Raw genomic sequence first — 19,814 nt, 5'->3', positions numbered from 1 at the left:
ATAGAAAAGGAAATACAGATGGAAACCGGGAGGTCAGACTAAAGATTTGTTGTTGCAGCTGACTGTTTGGCCAAAATGTCTAAAGGCAATAGATGCAGTATGACATTAAGGGAATTTGTTCCTGTCATGCTGAATGCACCTGAGATACACAAGCACGCCATACGCTGAACTTTGTCTAAACTTGTTGGCTGGTGAAGTGCCGGCCACCAGACTACAACACCATATAGCATGATAGGTCTAAACACTGCCGTGTGTAGCCAACGTACAATTTTTGATTTTAGTCCCCACTTTTTTCCTATTGCCTTTTTGCACGAGTATAAAGCTACCGTTGCTTTCCTTGCCCTTTCTTCAATATTAAGCTTAAAGTTCAGCTTCCTGTCAAAATAACGCCAAGGTATTTTGCACACTCACTAAAGGGAATTTCAATACCCCTAAGGAAATGGGCCTAACCGTGGGAGTTTTGCGATCTTTGCAGTACATAACTAGTTCTGTCTTTGCAGGATTTACCAAGACCATTATCTTTTCGCCCATTTCTCAGTCATCCGGAGGGCTCTCTGTATAATATCTCTAACTGTTGATGGGAATTTTCCCCTGACTGCTAGCGCCACATCATCTGCGTATGCCACCACTTGTATCCTTTCTTTTTCTAGGGAAACAAGGAGGTCGTTTATAGCAACATTCCAAAGAAGAGGTGATAGAACTTCTCCTTGAGGAGTGCCTCTGTTCACATACCTTTGTATGTTTGCTTGTCCTAGTGTGGCTGAAATGCGTCTCTTCCTTAGAAGTTCGTCTAACAGCCTAAGTATACCTGGATCAACATTCAGAGTTGTCAGTCCATTTAATATCGAGCTCGGATGGACGATATTGTATCTTTGATAGATAGCTGACTAGTTCATGTAATGCAAACTACCAAATTAGTACGCAAAATAAACTCTAGGCGTGACTCTCCTCTTGTATTAATGTCACCACTTCCCCATATACTATGATGGGCATTTGCATCGCATCCCAGAATGAGTTTTGTCTTTGTTTCAATGACTCCTCAACTAAGGTGTTAACGGCACATGGAGGCATCTCCCTATCATGTCCCATGTAGACCGAAGTTGGGTATCTTTGCATTTGGCTATTTCTCAATTGGCAACGACAGTGTCTGTATTGCACATTGAAGGAAGCAGAAACAAGTTGAGCTCGTTTTTAGCAATTATACAGGCTCGATTTACATCATTACCAGTATACTGCAATAGTTTTGAACCCCGGAGTACTTAATTCACATATTTTGTTTCTATAAACATATGGTTCTTGAATAAGAACTATATCTATGTCCCCTTTCATCAGGAGAACTTTTAAGGCAGCAACATGCAGCCTTACAATGGTGAAGATTTATCTGGAGGATCCGTAGGAACATCGAGATTTTCAACGACCGTCACATCAGCCGTTTCAATCGAGTTATCAAGAATATCCTCTTCAGAGATCTCGGTGACTCTCGCAATAACCATAGGTTCAAGTTTGGTTTTGAGGCAATAGAAACCTCCTCTTGCATACGGTGTCTATCCAAGTCTGCATCTTTGGTATCTCCCTCGACTTCGCAAGAGGATCCGCTTATTTCTGATTCAGACAGAGGCTTGTCGATTTCCGAATCCTTTAGCTGATCGTTTTTATATACCTTCATTTGTATATAATGAAAGCCATAACGTACACGGCCCTGAGACTTTGCTAGATGTGGCAAAGACTGAGTGTTCAATATAAACCCTGCATGCCGTCTTGATCATCCACTTCATCCAAACGGCCAACCTTCCAATCAGCTGTTAGAAGATCTGGATTGCATTGTTTCAGTCTATTTAAAATAGATTCAGGGCCAGGAGGGTTTGCAGGTATCCACGCATGTACTCTAGGTCTAGCCGGTATGTCTTTCTTCTCGACTAACTCTAGAGCAGCTCCTTCCCAAACTTCACCAATTAGTATCAGAGCAGCTTTAAAACATTCTATAGACCTCTGGTCCTCAAATGCGACTAGCTTAAATCGTCCTTGATACCAACCAGCCTCTTGGTGTCGAGGATCTGGGCCGGGAAACTTTTCCAGCACCTGTGAGTAGACGACAGACAGAGCATTCTCAATTTCCCGCCATTTTTGCTTTGGAACCATGATAGCCATCACAAGGCTGTCTTTAGCAACTGAGGCAAACGATCGTTGATCCCTTTTGGAGGATGGCAGCTCATCTGGTGACCGTTCCCTTTTTCCAGCCTCAAGAATTCCTTGAGCCCATTTTAAGGAATCGCTTTGTTTAGCCGACAACGTGCTTGGGTCGACTGATTCTAATTTCTTTAGGATAAACAAAGCATTTCTGCGTTCCTTGAATCTCTTTCGTGAGGGATTACCTCCTTTTGATGCCGTTACCTTGGAAAAGGTTCGACTTGTCAAAGTGTCGCCACCTGTCGACCCGTCTACAGGTCGACTAATTGGGCCTAACTCTTGGTCATTGCCCAAATTTATAACTCCAGTCGATACCCGTCCACTGGGCCCTGAAGTTAGCAACCTAGTGAATGTCTTTGAATTTCTCTGCATGGTGGCCTAATATCCCACCACACTTGAAATTCGTAGTAGGTACTTATTACGATGATTTTATCCGTTCCGTTCGACAGTTGAATTGATATTTTTTATGCTTAAGTCTAAATATTATTTAGATTGAATATTAGAATGAGTATTCGGAGTAAAGAGAATAGACATTCGGAACCAAAAGAATATACATTAAAAAACAGCATGTGTTTTCGACTTGAGAGCAGCATTTTATGTATATGTGGACATGTGTTTTGTTTATCATTTCGGCATTATGGGCACATTTTTTTTTCTTTCTTGGAAGTTTCGTTATAAAAATTTAATTTTATTTTTTTGCTTATTTGGTTTGTTCTTATAAATATATTCTATACTTTTTCTAAAAATTCATTCATATTGTTATTTAATTAAATGGTAAATTTATTTTAGATTTTATATAATTAATTAGTTATAGTGACAATGCGCTATTATTGGCCTTACTGGCTTACTGTATTGTCTTAAATAAAACAAGTATATACGGCCGTAAGTTCGGCCAGGCCGAAGCTTATGTACCCTCCACCATGGATTGCGTAGAAACTTCTACAAAAGACTGTCATCCACAAATTTCAACTCACTCAGATGAAATTTGCTTCTCCAAGAGGCTCCAAACCAAATCTCAGGATCGGTTTATATTAGAGGTGTGCACGTGACACGAAATTGTCGTGACTTACGAACATTTTCGTGATTCGTGCGTGAGTCGTGAGTCACGCTCATGACAACAGCGTGAGTGTGCGTGAGCGTGATTAACAAAACAAAATGTCGTGAGTGAGCGTGAGTCACGAAAATAATATCTTCGTGAGTGTGCGTGAGTAACGAATTACACTCACGACAATATTCCTGCTCACCAACATAAAACGCTTAAGAGTTAAATTCAATTACAATTCTAGTGTAACCTGATATGTTAAGAGTTTAATAACACTCTCGATTTTAATAATGCTCATGTTTTCAGACACTTCGGTAAGGTAAATTAATTATAAAATTAATCGTGAGTCACGATATTTTTCGTGATTCACGGTATTTTTCGTGAGTCACGGTATTTTTTGTGAGTCACGACGTTTTCGTGCGTGAGTGTGCGTGAATACAAATTTTCTTTTCGTGAGTGTGCGTGAGCGTGAGTCCTACCAAAAAATATCGTGCGTGAGTATGATTTTTCTGTCGTGAGTGTGCGTGAGCGTGAGTAAACTATTACTCACGTGCACACCTCTAATATGGGGGCTATAAATGATAATGGACTGATAGGAACCAATTCCTGCATGGTTGTTGGATACCATATACTAACATAACGTACCAAATTTTAACCGAATGGGAAGAATTTTGCTCTTCCAAGGTGCTCCGGAGGTCAAATCTGGGGATCGGTTTATATGGGGCCTATATATAATTATGGACCGATATCGACCACTTTTTGCATGGGTGTTTGAGGCCATATATTAACATCACGTACCAAATTTCAACTGAATCAGATGAATTTTGGTCTTCGAAGAGGCTCCGGAGGTCAAATCTCGTGATCGGCTTATATGGGGGCTATATATAATTATGGACCGATATGGACCAAGTTTTGCATGGCCATTAGAGACCACATACTAACACCATGTACCAAAATTAAGCCGGATCGCATAAAATTTGCTTCTCTTAGAGGCCTCGCAAGCCAAATCGGGGGATCGGTTTATATGGGGGCTATATATAATTATGGATCGATGTGGACCAATTTTTGCACGGTTGCTAGATACCAAATACTAACACCATGTACCAAATTTCAGCCGGATCGGACGAAATTTGCTTCTCTTAGAGGCCTTGCAAGCCAAATCGGGGGATCGGTTTATATGGGGGCTATATATAATTATGGACCGATGTGAACCAATTTTTGCATGGTTGTTAGAGTCCATATACTAACACCATATACCAAATTTCAGCCGGATCGGATGAAATTTGCTTCTCTTAGAGGCCTCGCAAGCCAAATTTGGGTGCCCGTTTATATGGGGGCTATACGTAAAAGTGGACCGATATGGCCCATTTGCAATACCATCCGACCTACATAAATAACAACTACTTGTGCCAAGTTTCAAGTCGATAGCTTGTTTCGTTCGGAAGTTAGCGTGATTTCAACAGACGGACGGATGTTATGTTTGCATGGGCTCGTGGGCGCTGCAAACTATATAAAACTAACTTATAACGATAATTGTCTACTGGTGACTATAACAGCTACGTAGCCCAGTGGATAGTGTGTTGGCTTACAAACTGTATGCTCCTCGGTTCGGTTCTCCGTCCAGGCGAAAGGTAAAATTTAAAAAATTGAATAATTTCTTCAACAAAAGGTGCCAATTACTTAAAAATTTTGTGGAAGTGAAAATTATATGAGGGAATGAGCACAATCTTTGGTGAAAATTCTTCCAATCATATAATATTTTTGGGCTCAAAATGCTTCCAAACATATAATATGTTCACATAAAACAAACATATTAATGTTTCGGCAGTATCCGATAATATATGTGCTTCCTGCAAAATATGTTTGGAACATATGTTAGAGATGCGATTTTTTTGAGGGTGTGGGTATAATGCCATTTTTTGTTCACTTTTTCCTGTACACCTTCTACAAGAATAGTATCCATTATGTCCTTTTGATGCGGTTGCCAACTATAAAACTGCAAAATAAATTACGTCACTAATAAGTCCTTTAAATTCAACGACAAACTCATGTAATAACTCGTTGGACTTTTTTGATTTACTGTATGTAACTTTCATATGCCCCCACATAAAAATGGGTCAAACCAGCTTGCTAGAGCTATTACATAAAGGAGGATATTTACATCCAATATTATTTTGTGGTAATTATAATTGGTCTTATGAAGAAAATCAGTCAACACGTCTTTGATACCGTAGTGAGCATATGTACCTTTAAGGTGGGTATTAAGTTCGAGTTTAGCCGCTAAAATCGTCATTTTTTCACGATTACTTTTCTTTAATAATCTATTTTAAGGAATACAAACTTTGTGCAAATTTGCTTTGCCCCATCAAGTTATAAAAAAATTTGCAACAAATATGTATAATTTTATGCCTTTTTATACCCTCCATCATAGGATGGGGGTATATTATTATACCCTCCATCATAGGATGGGGGTATATTAACTTTGTCATTCCGTTTGTAACACATCGAAATATTGCTCTAAGACCCCATAAAGTATATATATTCTGGGTCGTGGTGAAATTCTGAGTCGATCTAAGCATGTCCGTCCGTCTGTCCGTCTGTTGAAATCACGCTAACTTCCGAACGAAACAAGCTATCGACTTGAAACTTGGCACAAGTAGTTGTTATCGATGTAGGTCGGATGGTATTGAAAATGGGCCATATCGGTCCACTTTTACGTATAGCCCCCATATAAAGGGACCCTCAGATTTGGCTTGTGGAGCCTCCAACAGAAGCATAGTTCATCCGATCTGGCTGAAATTTGGTACATGGTGTTGGTATATGGTCTCTAACAACCATGCAAAAATTGGTCCACATCGGTCCATAATTATATATAGCCCCCATATAAACCGATCCCCAGATTTGGCTTGCGGAGCCTAAAGAGAAGCAAATTTCATCCGATCCGGCTGAAATTTGGTACATGGTGTTAGTATATAGTCTCTAACAACCATGCAAAAATTGGTCCACATCGGTCCATAATTATATATAGCCCCCATATAAACCGATCCACAGATGTGGCTTGCGGAGCCTCAAAGAGAAGAAAATTTCATCCGATCCGGCTGAAATTTGGTACATGATGTTGGTATATGGTCTCTAACAACCATGCAAAAATTGGTCCATATCGGTCCTTAATTATATATAGCCCCCATATAAACCGATCCCCAGATATGGCTTGTGGAGCCTCTAAGAGAAGCATATTTCATCCGATCCGGCTGAAATTTGGTACATGGTGTTGGTATATGGTCTCTAACAATCATGCAAAAATTGGTCCACATCGGTGTATAATTATATATAGCCACCATCATTAGCGTAGATAGACAATTTTCCTAGGGGGGGGGGCTATAGCCCCCCCTAGCTAAAAATTTATAGACTGAACTTATAGGTTCAATTAATGTTTTATTTCATAAAATTGAATAAAAAATTAGACATACAAATAACTCCACAATTAATTTATAATAAAGCAACTTATAGTAGTTCCACATTTTTCCCAGCAAAAAAATTGTGAGTTGTTCTAAAGGCACAACTTTAAAAGCACTTCCAAAAATGTCCTCAATTATTTTAACTACACAGGAAGTTTTTTACTTCATTTTTTTCATATTTTAATATGTAATTTTTTGTTTTCTTTTTTTTCAAATAGTTTAAAAAAAAGAGTAAGAATAAATAAATCGGTACAAATTATTCAAATTTTGCCATAAAACTGCTAAATCCATTATAGAAAAATCGATAATTTTGGAAATTATTCGAGGAAAAACGTTTCAAACAAGCGTCAGAATGCATTAAAAATAATAAAAACAATAAAAAAATTATTTATTTGGGAAAATATCACAAATTTTTTTAATTCACATTCAAAACACTCAATTCGTATCTCACCTTAAGAATTGATGCAAATTCATTGCAACGGCTGTTGAAACGATGGACATTTGTCGTATGACAAGCTCATATTACATTCATTGCTTCTCCGCCAATTTTGCACCACATCTAGACCCAAAAAGAACATTTTCACTACTTTTTTGGCGACGCTTTTTCGCAGCATTATTAAGATATTAATTTATGAAAGAATAGTTTTAATATCAATTACTATTTTTTTAATTAAATTGACTAAACTAAATCAATCAAAAGGCCAACCACAGCTTTATTTCATAAATATCTGACTTCAAACATTACCATCGGCAACTGCTACCACAATCCAAGTAATTCGATTGTTCATGAAAGTCCTTAGCGGAACTTTGTGCGATTGTATATACTTGTTTAATTGTTATAAAAATTAAAAAAAAAACTGTTGACATTTATTGAAAAATGGAAAATCATAAATAGATTTTCAAATTCTGGGGGGGGGGGGCTAAATTTTTTCTGGGGGGGTCTAAGCCCCCTCCCCAGAGGTCTTCCTACGCTTATGGCCACCATATTAACCGATCCCCAGATTTGGCTTGCGGAGCCTCAAAGAGAAGCAAATTTCATCCGATCCGGCTGAAATTCCGTACATGATGTTGGTATATGGTCTCTAACAACCATGCAAAAATTGGTCCACATCGGTCCATAATTATATATGGACCCCATATAAACCGATCTCCAGATTTGGCTTGCGAAGCCTCAAAGAGAAGCAAACTTCATCCGATCCGCCTGAAATTTGGTACATGGTGTTGGTATATGATCTTTAACAAGCGTGCCAGAATTGGTCCATATCGGTCCATAATTATATATAGCCCCCATATAAACCGATCACCAGATTTGACTCCGGAGCCTCTTATGAGACCAAAATTCATCTGATTCAGTTGAAATTTGGTACGTGATGTTAATTTATGGCCTCAAACACCCATGCAAAAATTGGTCGATATCGGTCCATAATTATATATAGGCCCCATATAAACCGATCCCCAGATTTGACCTCTGGAGCACCTTGGAAGAGCAAAATTCTTCCCATTCGGTTGAAATTTGGTACGTGATGTTAGTATATGATCTTTAACAAGCGTGCCAGAATTGGTCCATATCGGTCCATAATTATATATAGCCCCCATATAAAACGTTCTCCAGATTTGACCTCCAGAGCCTCTTGGAGGAGCAAAATTCATCCGATCCAAATTAGGAACGTGGTGTTAGTATATGGTCGCTAACAACCATACCAAAATTGGTCTAATCACACAAAACTTGGTCCATATCGGTTCATAATTATGGCTGCCACTAGAGCCAAAATTGTTCTCCCAAAATTTTATTTCTATAGAAAATTTTGTCAAAATCTTATTTCTATAGAAAATTTTGTCAAAATTTTATTTCTATAGAAAATTTGTCAAAATTTTATTTCTATAGAAAATTTTGTCAAAATTTTATTTCTAGAGAAAATTTTGTTAAAATTTTATTCGGTTCATAATAAAATTTTCATCATTGTCAAAATTTTATTTCTATAGAAAATTTTGTTCAAATTTTATTCGGTTCATAATCATGGTTGTCACTCGAGCCAAAAATAATCTACCAAGATTTTATTTCTATAGAAAAATTTGTCAAAAGTTTATTTCTGTAGAAAATTTTGTGAAAATTTTATTTCTATAGAAAATTTTGTTAAAATTTTATTTCTGTAGAAAATTTTGTCAAAATTTTATGTCTACTTTGTCAAACTGAATTATATACGTATTGGATCGATCTTTTTTGATTTAATATATACCACGTATGGACTTACATACAATTTAGAAGATGGTGATAGGAGGTTTTAAAATACCTTGCCATCGGCAAGCGTTACCGCAACTTATGTAATTCGATTGTGGATGGCAGTGTTTAGAAGAAGTTTCTACGCAATCCATGATGGAGGGTACATAAGCTTCGGCCTGGCCGAACTTACGGCCGTATATACTTGTTCTTACTGATTTAGTTTTCACTTTAGCGATTTTAGCGGCTAAACTCGAACTTAGTACCCACCTTTATACATAACTTGATGTAAGTTTTAATGTTCTGACCAGGGATCCGGAGCGGTCCATTTTTTTCGCTCCGCTCCCGCTCCGGAGAAAAAAAAACCGCTCCGCTCCGAGAAAAAAAAATCGCTCCGCTCCGCTCCACGCTCCGCTCCTCTTCGAGAAAATTATAGTACAAACATTGTATTGTTTTCAATGGCTCTATTAACCATGTTCCTTAATCTATATCTGTCCATAAAGCTCGAATAATAATTGTATAATTAGATATAATGCATTTGGACGTCAATTGCCTGTTTCGGTATCAGGCTAACATGTAATATTGTATTATTTGTTCAATTGAGTTTTATTTTATTTAGAAAAATCGGGCGGTACATATATGGGAGCTATAGCTAAATCTGAACCGATTTCGATGATTTTTTGCACATATAGTTAGTGCTATAGAAGATTACATTTCGCCAACTTTGAGTAAGATCGGTTGATAAATAAGGGTTTTATGACCTAATTTGACAAAATCGGGCGATACATATATATGGGACCTATATCTAAATCTGAACCGATTTCGATGAAATTTTCAGACTTAAAGGGTGATACAGAAGATTATTTTGTGCTAAATTTGACGACGATCGGTTAGTAAAAAAAGTGCAACGTGACCCCATTCGTCTAAATCGGGCAATACATATATATGGGAGCTATATCTAAATTTGATCCGATTTCTTCCAAATTCAATAACGTTCGTCCTTGTGCCCAAAAAACTCCCTGTACCAAATTTCATCAAAATCGGTTAATAATTGCGACCGAAATCCTGTGAACAACAAATACATGATCGACTCAGGAGGTGATTCTGAGTCGATCGGTATATATTTTATGGGGTCTAAAATCAATATTTCTTGTAGGCACATTTTTTGGCAGATCAAACTTATTATACCCTAACCACTATGTGGTTTAGGGTATAATGACTTTAAAACAATGTGTTGAAATATTTTATTAATTTTGAAGATTTTTTCAGAAATATTAAATCCATTTTGACTTCATTAAAACGAAATTTGCATTCATGTTAGGATACACATTTTTATGTCGAATCACTTAGCTATAAGGATAAACAGACTTCATTGAAAAGTTTAGAGACTTTTAGACAAGGAAAAACTTTTTTTCAGAGAAATACGTCTTCTATTCTAAGCAAAATTCGTATTCGTATTTTAAGCATGTGAAATATTTGGCCTCCCGACAATATTCTTTGCGGTGCACCATCTACTATTTAATATGTGATAGAAACCAAATTTATGAAAATTGACCAAAATTGACCAAATTCTGTTTGGTCTGACCATCGGACCAAATTTAATTTCGCTTTTTTCCCCTTTATTGTATAATAAATGTATATGCGCACATTTTTCAACCAAAATTGAAACTATCCATAATTTTAATTAAATTTTCGAGAACTAATATCAGAAATAAGAGAATGCTAGGATATAGTACAATAGTAAAGCAAATGTGAATGAAAACAAGTAAGTAAAGTAGAAAGTCGGGCGGGACCGACTATATCATACCCTAAACCACCATTACAGAATTAGTAATCATAAGCATTTGTAGGGTAACGTATAGGTCTGGGAGATAAACCGCAGTTACATATTTAAGAAAATTAAGAGGTACATGTCTATGGGTGCTTTGTGTCAATCTGACTATAGCTCATAGTCAATGTTGCCAGGGAAAATGTTCGGTTTACCCTACAAGGACAAAAAAAGTTCCCTACTTTCCCATACATTCCCAAACAATTTTCCCTACTATATTTTTCGTTAAATTTAAAAAATTTTACAAAACAAAAATGGTTCTAAGTACTTTATTATCTTAAAACATGAACATGCAACGTATATAACTTAGAATATAAATTTGTATTACCACCACGGTTGCCACAGTTGGTAGAATTCTACCCAAATTAGTAACCTTTTTTGTTAAATCTCTATAAAAATAAAATTTTGGAAAAAGTTTCTATAAACATTTTTGTGCGAAATTTTGCTATAGAAATAAAATTTTGACAATAAATTCTATAGAAATAAAATTTTGAGAAAAACTTCCACAGAAATAAAATTTTGAGAACATTTTTTTATAGAAATAATATTTTGACAAAAATTTCTATAGAAATACAATTTTGACAAAATGTTCTATAGAAATAAAATGTTGACAAAATTTTCTACAGGAATAAAGTTTACCACACATTATTAAAGATCAAGCCTTGCCGGCTTCTAATTTCCTCCTCTAGAGCCACCAAAATGTAAAAATTATTACAAATTATGTTGAGTGAAAATGTCCTACATTGTGGCCCTACGTCCCTACAAGACGCTAAATATTAGAAAAACCCTTCATATAGGGAATTTCCCCTATTTCTAGCAACACTGGCTGTGTTGATATTGCGCCTACGGAGTTAGTATGCCACTAATATTGAGCCCATTATTAAAAAAGAAAAAATCGTTAAATTTGTGTGGGTAATAAATACAAATTTGTAAAAATCGAGCAATATTCTTATGTAAGAGCTACAAGTACGTATAAGTACGATCGGCTAGTACATCAAAATTTGAAATTTGAGTAACATTGGTTAATAAATAAGGGTACTATGGCCAAATTTGGGAAAATCGAGCGATGTATTTATATGGAAGCTATATCTAAATCTGAACCAAATTGCATAATATTTTGCGGGTTTGATTAATACCACAAAAGGTTACCTTGTGCAAGATTTGAGTAAGATCAGTTAAGAAATGAGGCCTGTATGGTCAAACGTAAGGTTATTAGGGGCGAATTTTTCAAAATCGGGTGATACATATATGGGAGCTATATCTAAATTTGATCCGATTTCTTCCAAATTCAATAGCGTTCGTCCTTGTGCCCAAAAAACTCACTGTACCAAATTTCATCAAAATCGGTTAATAATTGCGACCGGAATCCTGTGAACAACAAATACATGGACAGACGGACGGACGGACGGACAACAAGCGCTAGATCGACTCAGGAGGTGATTCTGAGTCAATCGGTATATATTTTATGGGGTCCAAAATCAATATTTCTGGTAGGCACATTTTTTGGCCGATCAAACTTATTATACCCAAACCACTATGTGGTTTAGGGTATAAAAAGCATGCCCGGTTCCAAAGATTTTGTCTTTACTTTAACATTTTGGGTATTAATTCCGAGCCAAAGAAGCGGAGAATACAAGTAAGGATACTTTAAAGACGTAATTCTCTTTTAAATTTGGGGGTTATGTACTTGCTTCTAGGAAGCAAATGTTAATTTTCCATTTTTTTAGATTTTTTTCCGTCAGTTGTTATCAAAATCCTTTAAAAACGAGTTAACGAGTTATTTTTTTTTTTCCATATTAAGACTCGACTTCCAGTAGAAATTATGCTATGTTTCAAGTAAAAAGCGTCTTTAAAATAAAGTGTTGAAAAACATGTCTTATTTTTTAACGATTTTTTGCTTTGTAGGCAAGATGCAAAAAGGAAACAAATTTAAAGACAATTTTATTAATTTTAAAGAATTTTTCTTAATTATTAAAGTCACGTTGACCTTACCTCAAAAATTTTATCTTTCATGTTATGATACACATTTTTAAGTAAAATCACTTAATTATAAGGACATTACAACTTCATTCAAAAGTTTATTGCCTTTTGGACAAGAAAAAAAAAACTTTATTTTAGAGAAATGCGTCTTCCATGTTAAGCAAAATTTGCATTCTTATTCTAAGGACATGGAATCTTTGACTTCACGACAATATTTTTTTCAGTGTAGAAAACTAAAAAATTAAATATAAATAAGATCGTTTAATTGCATTTATTTTCCGCTCCGCTCCGGATCCCTGGTTCTGACATCTTTTGGTAATTGGTAAATTACTTTCCCGCAAAATTTTCAACAATTCGTTTACGGCAACATTCGTTACAGAATGTTTAATGGGCCGCCAGCTTAAGCTTTCCATCAATGTTTTAGATTTTTTGTCATCATCTATGTTGTGGTCGCTAAAACAGTCTTCTATATCACTACACGCAGAGAAGGAACATGATTGTCACAATCATATTCGAAGAGCAAAATAATATGATAGGAGCTATTTTTGCGGCGGCCATGTAACATTTTAACCTGCAACCATGTTGGCTCAGTGAACATGGTTCTAAGAAAAATGTAATTGTCCCCATCTAAAATGTTATTATATTGATAAAAATAATTTTGTTTGAATGAAAAGACTTTGGTGACGATTTAAAATGTTATGGTATTCATTCAAAATGTTTTTCTCCTAGTTAAAAGAACATGGTCACAACCTAAAATGTTTTGATCTTTATGAAAAAACTTTTTTCATCGTCGAAAAAAGGACGCCACTTGAGAAAAGAAAACACAAAATTAACTTTATTTGTTTGTTTTTATTTATTTATAAACTAATTCATTGTTTATTTGTATTTATAATGTCGTGCAAGCAAACATCACATATTTTTACACACTCTACTTTGGTTCAATTTCAACAATAAGTAATCGTTCCATATTTACTATTACCATATTTATTATGTAACTGCAAATAAAAATAAATTATACCATATATCAAAATGCATAACAAAAAACAGGTACATTTACATTTCAATTACACTTTCCTTTTTTGTGTTCACATAAAACCACGTGCCACTTCTGAATAAATAAATTAACACAAAACACAGTAAATCCGTATTCTCCGTCCATTCCAAGCAACAATCAACACATGACTGACGCGCAAAATGAAAATCGTGTGTACCTGCTCAATGTTTTTATAAAATTGTTTTCGCTGCAAAAAAGTTAAAAATTAAATGGTCACGAAAAAAATGTATTGGTTCTAGACATGTCTATACTTAACCTATAAAAATACTTTTTTCCCTGTAAAAAAGTGAAAAAAATTGAATGGTCAGGTACATGATTTTCCCGACCATTTAATGGTCTCAAATTCTTTCATTCAAATGATAGAACATGTTTGCGGTATTTGAGAACCATTCAAATGCTTATTGCCACCATACATTTTTCTCCGCTCGAAAACTATTTTTACAAAGACAAAATACATGGTTTTCGCGGCAATTACATGCTCTAGATAAGCATTAAATGAATGCGACAACCATGTTTTTCTGTGCGTGTATTCATTTCATAGCCACTAACACTTTTATTTTCGGTTTCCTTAAACACTTTATATAATTCCTAATATCATTGCATGAAGTATTTTCATTATTTTTATTTCTATATTACTTAATTTATTATAATTACAAGTTCTACTAAACTTTTTGTACTAGAGTCGGCTTGTATATTCATTATTTACTGATGAAATGCTCTAAATAAAGACAGAATTTAATAGTTTTTTGGGCATCTCTAACTTTTTTACCGTAAAGTTCTAACTGACGGCATTTCTTACGTTTTGAAAATACCATTCTGATAACACAACTGAACTAAGTTTATGTGCCTAAAAACCAAGCAAACAAATATGATCATTTATTAATTACATGTATGCTTGTTTGATGAGTGTTAGCCTGTTTTTCTACTGTTGTCTGGCAAAGAGAACCTTACACGGTCGGATAAATCCTACGACACAATACTATGCGGCTAGTAATCTGCTGCATGTACGTGTTGGCATAATATCAAACCAACTTTGATTCATTGAATTAATCACTCAACCGTCGTAATCAGGGCCCAGTGGACGTGTTTCGACTGAAGTTAACATATATATTTGGGCAAGTAGAATCAGTCGACCCAAGCACGTTGTTGACTAAGCAAAGCAATTCTTTAAAATAATTTATTATAATTACAAGTTCTACTAAACTTTTTGTACTAGAGTCGGCTTGTATATTCATTATTTACTGATGAAATGCTCTAAATAAAGACAGAATTTAATAGTTTTTTGGGCATCTCTAACTTTTTTATCGTAAAGTTCTAACTGACGGCATTTCTTACGTTTTGAAAATACCATTCTGATAACACAACTGAACTAAGTTTATGTGCCTAAAAACCAAGCAAACAAATATGATCATTTATTAATTACATGTATGCTTGTTTGATGAGTGTTAGCCTGTTTTTCTACTGTTGTCTGGCAAAGAGAACCTTACACGGTCGGATAAATCCTACGACACAATACTATGCGGCTAGTAATCTGCTGCATGTACGTGTTGGCATAATATCAAACCAACTTTGATTCATTGAATTAATCACTCAACCGTCGTAATCAGGGCCCAGTGGACGTGTTTCGACTGAAGTTAACATATATATTTGGGCAAGTAGAATCAGTCGACCCAAGCACGTTGTTGACTAAGCAAAGCAATTCTTTAAAATGGGCGCAAGGAATTCTTGAAGCTGAGAAAGGGAACGTTCGCCGGATAAGTTGTCTACTTCTAAAAGGGATCAAAGATCATTTGACTCAGTTGCAAAAAACGGCTTTGTGATGATTATCGCAAACAGGGGAGCAGTGGACGTTATGGACCCAAAACACAAGCGGGGGGAAATTGATAATGCTTTGTCTGGCGTCCACTCACAGGTACTAACATAGAACAGTTTCCCAGTCCTAATCCTCGACTCCATGAGTCTGGTTGGTATCAAGGACGATTTAAGCTAATCGTATTTGATTATCACATGGCTATAGATCATTTCGAAGCCGCGTTGATACTAATTGGTGTAGTTTGTGAAGGAGCCTCTCTAGACTTAGTCGAGAAAAGAGGCATACGGGCTAGACCTAGAGCATCAAAATAAATTAGGATTTGTTTCAAACCCTTGTATTTTTCTTAAATCCAACTTCCTTTAAATTAGGCGGGAAAAGGCCTATGGCAACTCCATAACAACGGAAAAATCGTAGATTATGTAAAAACAAATATATTTATATATAATGGAATCTCATATATATGAACTTTCCGCCGTTTTCTTCAACTTCCTTTAAATTATGCAGATTCTGTAAAAACAAATATATTTGTGTATAATGGACTCATATATATTACTATCAACTCTCGCTGCAGGTTTCCAATTCTTACAGTTGTTTCGAGAGAGAAGATGTCCCCTTGACTGTCGACATATTTATTAATTTGGACTCATAAAAACGCCAATGCTTTGGGAAATCGTTTCCATCTGTTGGAGGAGTTTTGAATACACTTTGTATACGAGTACTTGTGCAACTACATCGTTCCTAAATGACAATAGTGGAATTTAAAATGTTCAAACATACTTTACATTGTAAATTACATAAAGAGCAATTAATTAGCTATATGTTCATGTTTTTATTTTACCAAAAGTTTGAAACTCTAATTCTCAACAGGGTAACTGGAAAGCTGTTACGATGGCAAATGTCTGTTTTAAATTTTTGTACTTACACCGATTCTATATACGAATCCTTATCATTTAAACACGTTTTTGGCTAAACAATTATTTATTGTGTAACAAAAAAATAATCACTCTCGATGAGTGATTGTACGAAGCTTAGATAACATTATGACAAAATCTATAGAATTAAAGGCCTTAGACATAAGGGATCATAGCCTATTCTCATTCCATTCCTCTCTGATCGCATCAGTCAATCTAATAAGAAGCATAGAAGTGCTAAAACACCAGATAAATATGTACTGAACTACATTCCAATATTTGCAACTTAAGAATGTGCTCTACCACTTTAGAAAGTGTAGGTAAGATAGATATTGGTCGATAGTGCTTTGGTACACGAACCACACGCCCTTTGGAAACGGAAAACTCGAGCCAACTTCCATGGTGAAGGAAAGGTGGAAGTTGTCAAAATCGTATTTAAAAGAAGTGCAAAATAACACCAGAAACATAGGGGAAAATTAGTTTAATTAAGCGAACCGAAATATATTTAATTTGAATATTAGAATGAGTATTCGGAGTAAAGAGAATAGACATTCGGAAGCAAGAGAATTGACATTTGAAAAAAACAGCATGTGTTTTCGCCTTGAGAGCAGCATTTTATGTATGTGCGGACATGTGTTTTTGTTTATCATTTTGGGATTATGGGCACAATTTTTGTCTTGGTTCGTTAAAAGAAAATCGGAACGTACGAGGAGTAAGTCAAAATATTCAGACAAAGGAAATTAAAAAAAAACACGGTGGAAAATATACAAAAATTACACTGAAAAAAATATTGTCGTGAGGTCAAAGATTTCATGTCTTTAAACTACGAATGCAAATTTTGCTTAGCATAGAAGACGCATTTCTCTAATATAAAGTTTTTTTCCTTGTCCCAAAGTCGATAAACTATTCAATGAAGTCGTGTTGTCCTTATAATTAAGTGATTTCACTTAAAAATGGGCATCATACATTAAAGAAAAAATGTTTGGGCAAAGGTCAAGTTGACTTTAATCATTCAGAAAAATTCTTTAAATTTAATGAAATTGTCTTTAAATTTGTTGTCTTTTTGCATCTTGACTATAAAGCAAAAAATCGTTCAAATATAGGACATGTTTTTCAAAACTTTATTTTAAAGAAGCTTTTTACTTGAAACATAGCATAATTTCTACTGGAAGTCGAGTCTTAATTTGGAAAATAAAGTTGTCGTTAACTCGTTTTTAAAGGTCTTTGATAGCATATGAAGTAAAAATGATGAGAAAGCGAAAAATTAAAATTTGCTTCCTAGAAGCAAGTACACAAAACCCAAATTTAAAAGAGAATTGTGTCTCAAAAGTATCCTTACTTGTATTCTCCGCTTCTTTGGCTCGGAATCAATACCAAATTTTTTAAAGGAAAGACAAAATCTTTGGAACCGGGCATGCTCTTTTTTCAGTGTGCAAAGGGATCTTCATAAAAATAACGAAAGGGAACTATATTCTTTTTAGAGTTGGGACAGTAAAATGAAAAAAGGAAGAAATAGTGAATTAAACAGTAAAATGCATAAAAACAAAGTTTAGTTCCTCTTTATTAAGTCCAAGAGGCGTTGACGGACAGCTTCAAATATAAAAGCGGGCATTAAGTTCGAGTTTTGCAGCTAACAGGTTGGCTGATAAGTCCCCGGTCCGACACATAGATGGCGTCGTTAGTATTAAATGCATATTATTTTTATATAGTACCAACCTTCAAATGATTCGTGTCGAAATTTGACGTTTGTATGTCAATTAGTTTATGAGATAGAGCGTCTTTTGTGAAGCAACTTTTGTTATTGTGAAAAAAATGGAAAAAAAGGAATTTCGTGTTTTGATAAAATACTGTTTTCTGAAGGGGAAAAATATGGTGGAAGCAAAAACTTGGCTTGATAATGAGTTTCCGGACTCTGCCCCAGGGAAATCAACAATAATGCAAAATTCAAGCGTGGTGAAATGAGCATAGAGAACGGTGAACGCAGTGGACGCCCGAAAGAGGTGGTTACCGACGAAAACATCAAAAAAATCCACAAAATGATTTTGAATGAACGTAAAATGAAGTTGATCAAGATAGCAGAGGTCTAAAAGATATCAAAGGAACGTGTTGGTCATATCATTCATCAATATTTGGATATGCGGAAGCTCTGTGCAAAATGGGTGCCGCGCGAGCTCACATTTGACCAAAAACATGACTCTGAGCGTTGTTTGCAGCTGTTAACTCGTAATACACCCGAGTTTTTCCGTCGATATGTGACAATGGATGAAACATGGCTCCATCACTACACTCCTGAGTCCAATCGACATTCGGCTGAGTGGACAGCGACCGGTGAACCGTATCCGAAGCATGGAAAGACTCAAAAGTCCGCTGGCAAAGTAATGGCCTCTGTTGGCCTCTGGTTTTTGGGATGCGCATGGAATAATTTTTATCGATTATATTGAGAAGGGAAAAACCATCAACAGTGACTATTATATGGCGTTATTGGAGCGTTTGAAGGTCGAAATCGCCGCAAAAGGGCCCCATATGAAGATGAAAAAAGTGTTGTTCCACCAAGACAACGCACCGTGCCACACGTCATTGAGAACGATGGCAAAAATTCATGAATTGGGCTTCGAATTGCTTCCCCACCCACCGTATTCTCCAGATCTGGCCCCAAGCGACTTTTTCATGTTCTCAGACCTCAAAAGGATGCTCGCAGGGAAAAAATTTGGCTGCAATGAGGTGATCGCCGAAACTGAGGCCGCCTATTTTGAGGCAAAACCGAAGGAGTACTACCAAAATGGTATCAAAAAATTGGAAGGTCGTTATAATCGTTGTATCGCTCTTGAAGGGAACTATGTTGAATAAAAAAAAACGAATTTTGAAAAAAAATGTGTTTTTTTTTGTTAGACCAGGGACTTATCAGCCAACCTGAAAACAGTTGAAAAAGTTTATTTTCATTAAAATGAATTATTAAAGAAAAGCAAAAGGGTCATTTTAGAGCGATAATGCCAACTTAATACCGGCCTTAAAGGTAAAAATTAAATTAAGTACAAAACACGATAAGTTTTAAATGCATTTAAAATTGTGTTAAATGCTAATAAAAAAACTATTCACGCCTAAATAAATGTATGTGTATATTATAAAATTATGTATGTATGTTTATACTCGACTCCACGTTCTTCTTTTGTTAGAGTTTTTGAATTCCTTCCAAAATTTCAAACTTTTATACCAAAAACAATTTTTTGTTACAAAATTGTTATTTTTGCAATAAAAAAATAATATTTTATCCAAAAGCTTAGTCCATTTCGTTTATATCAAGCACTGTTTTTTACTGTAAATCT

The sequence above is a fragment of the Haematobia irritans genome, chromosome 2 (assembly GCF_050003625.1).
Source record: "Haematobia irritans isolate KBUSLIRL chromosome 2, ASM5000362v1, whole genome shotgun sequence".
Lineage (NCBI taxonomy): Eukaryota > Metazoa > Arthropoda > Insecta > Diptera > Muscidae > Haematobia > Haematobia irritans.
This window is presented reverse-complemented; position numbering follows the sequence as displayed.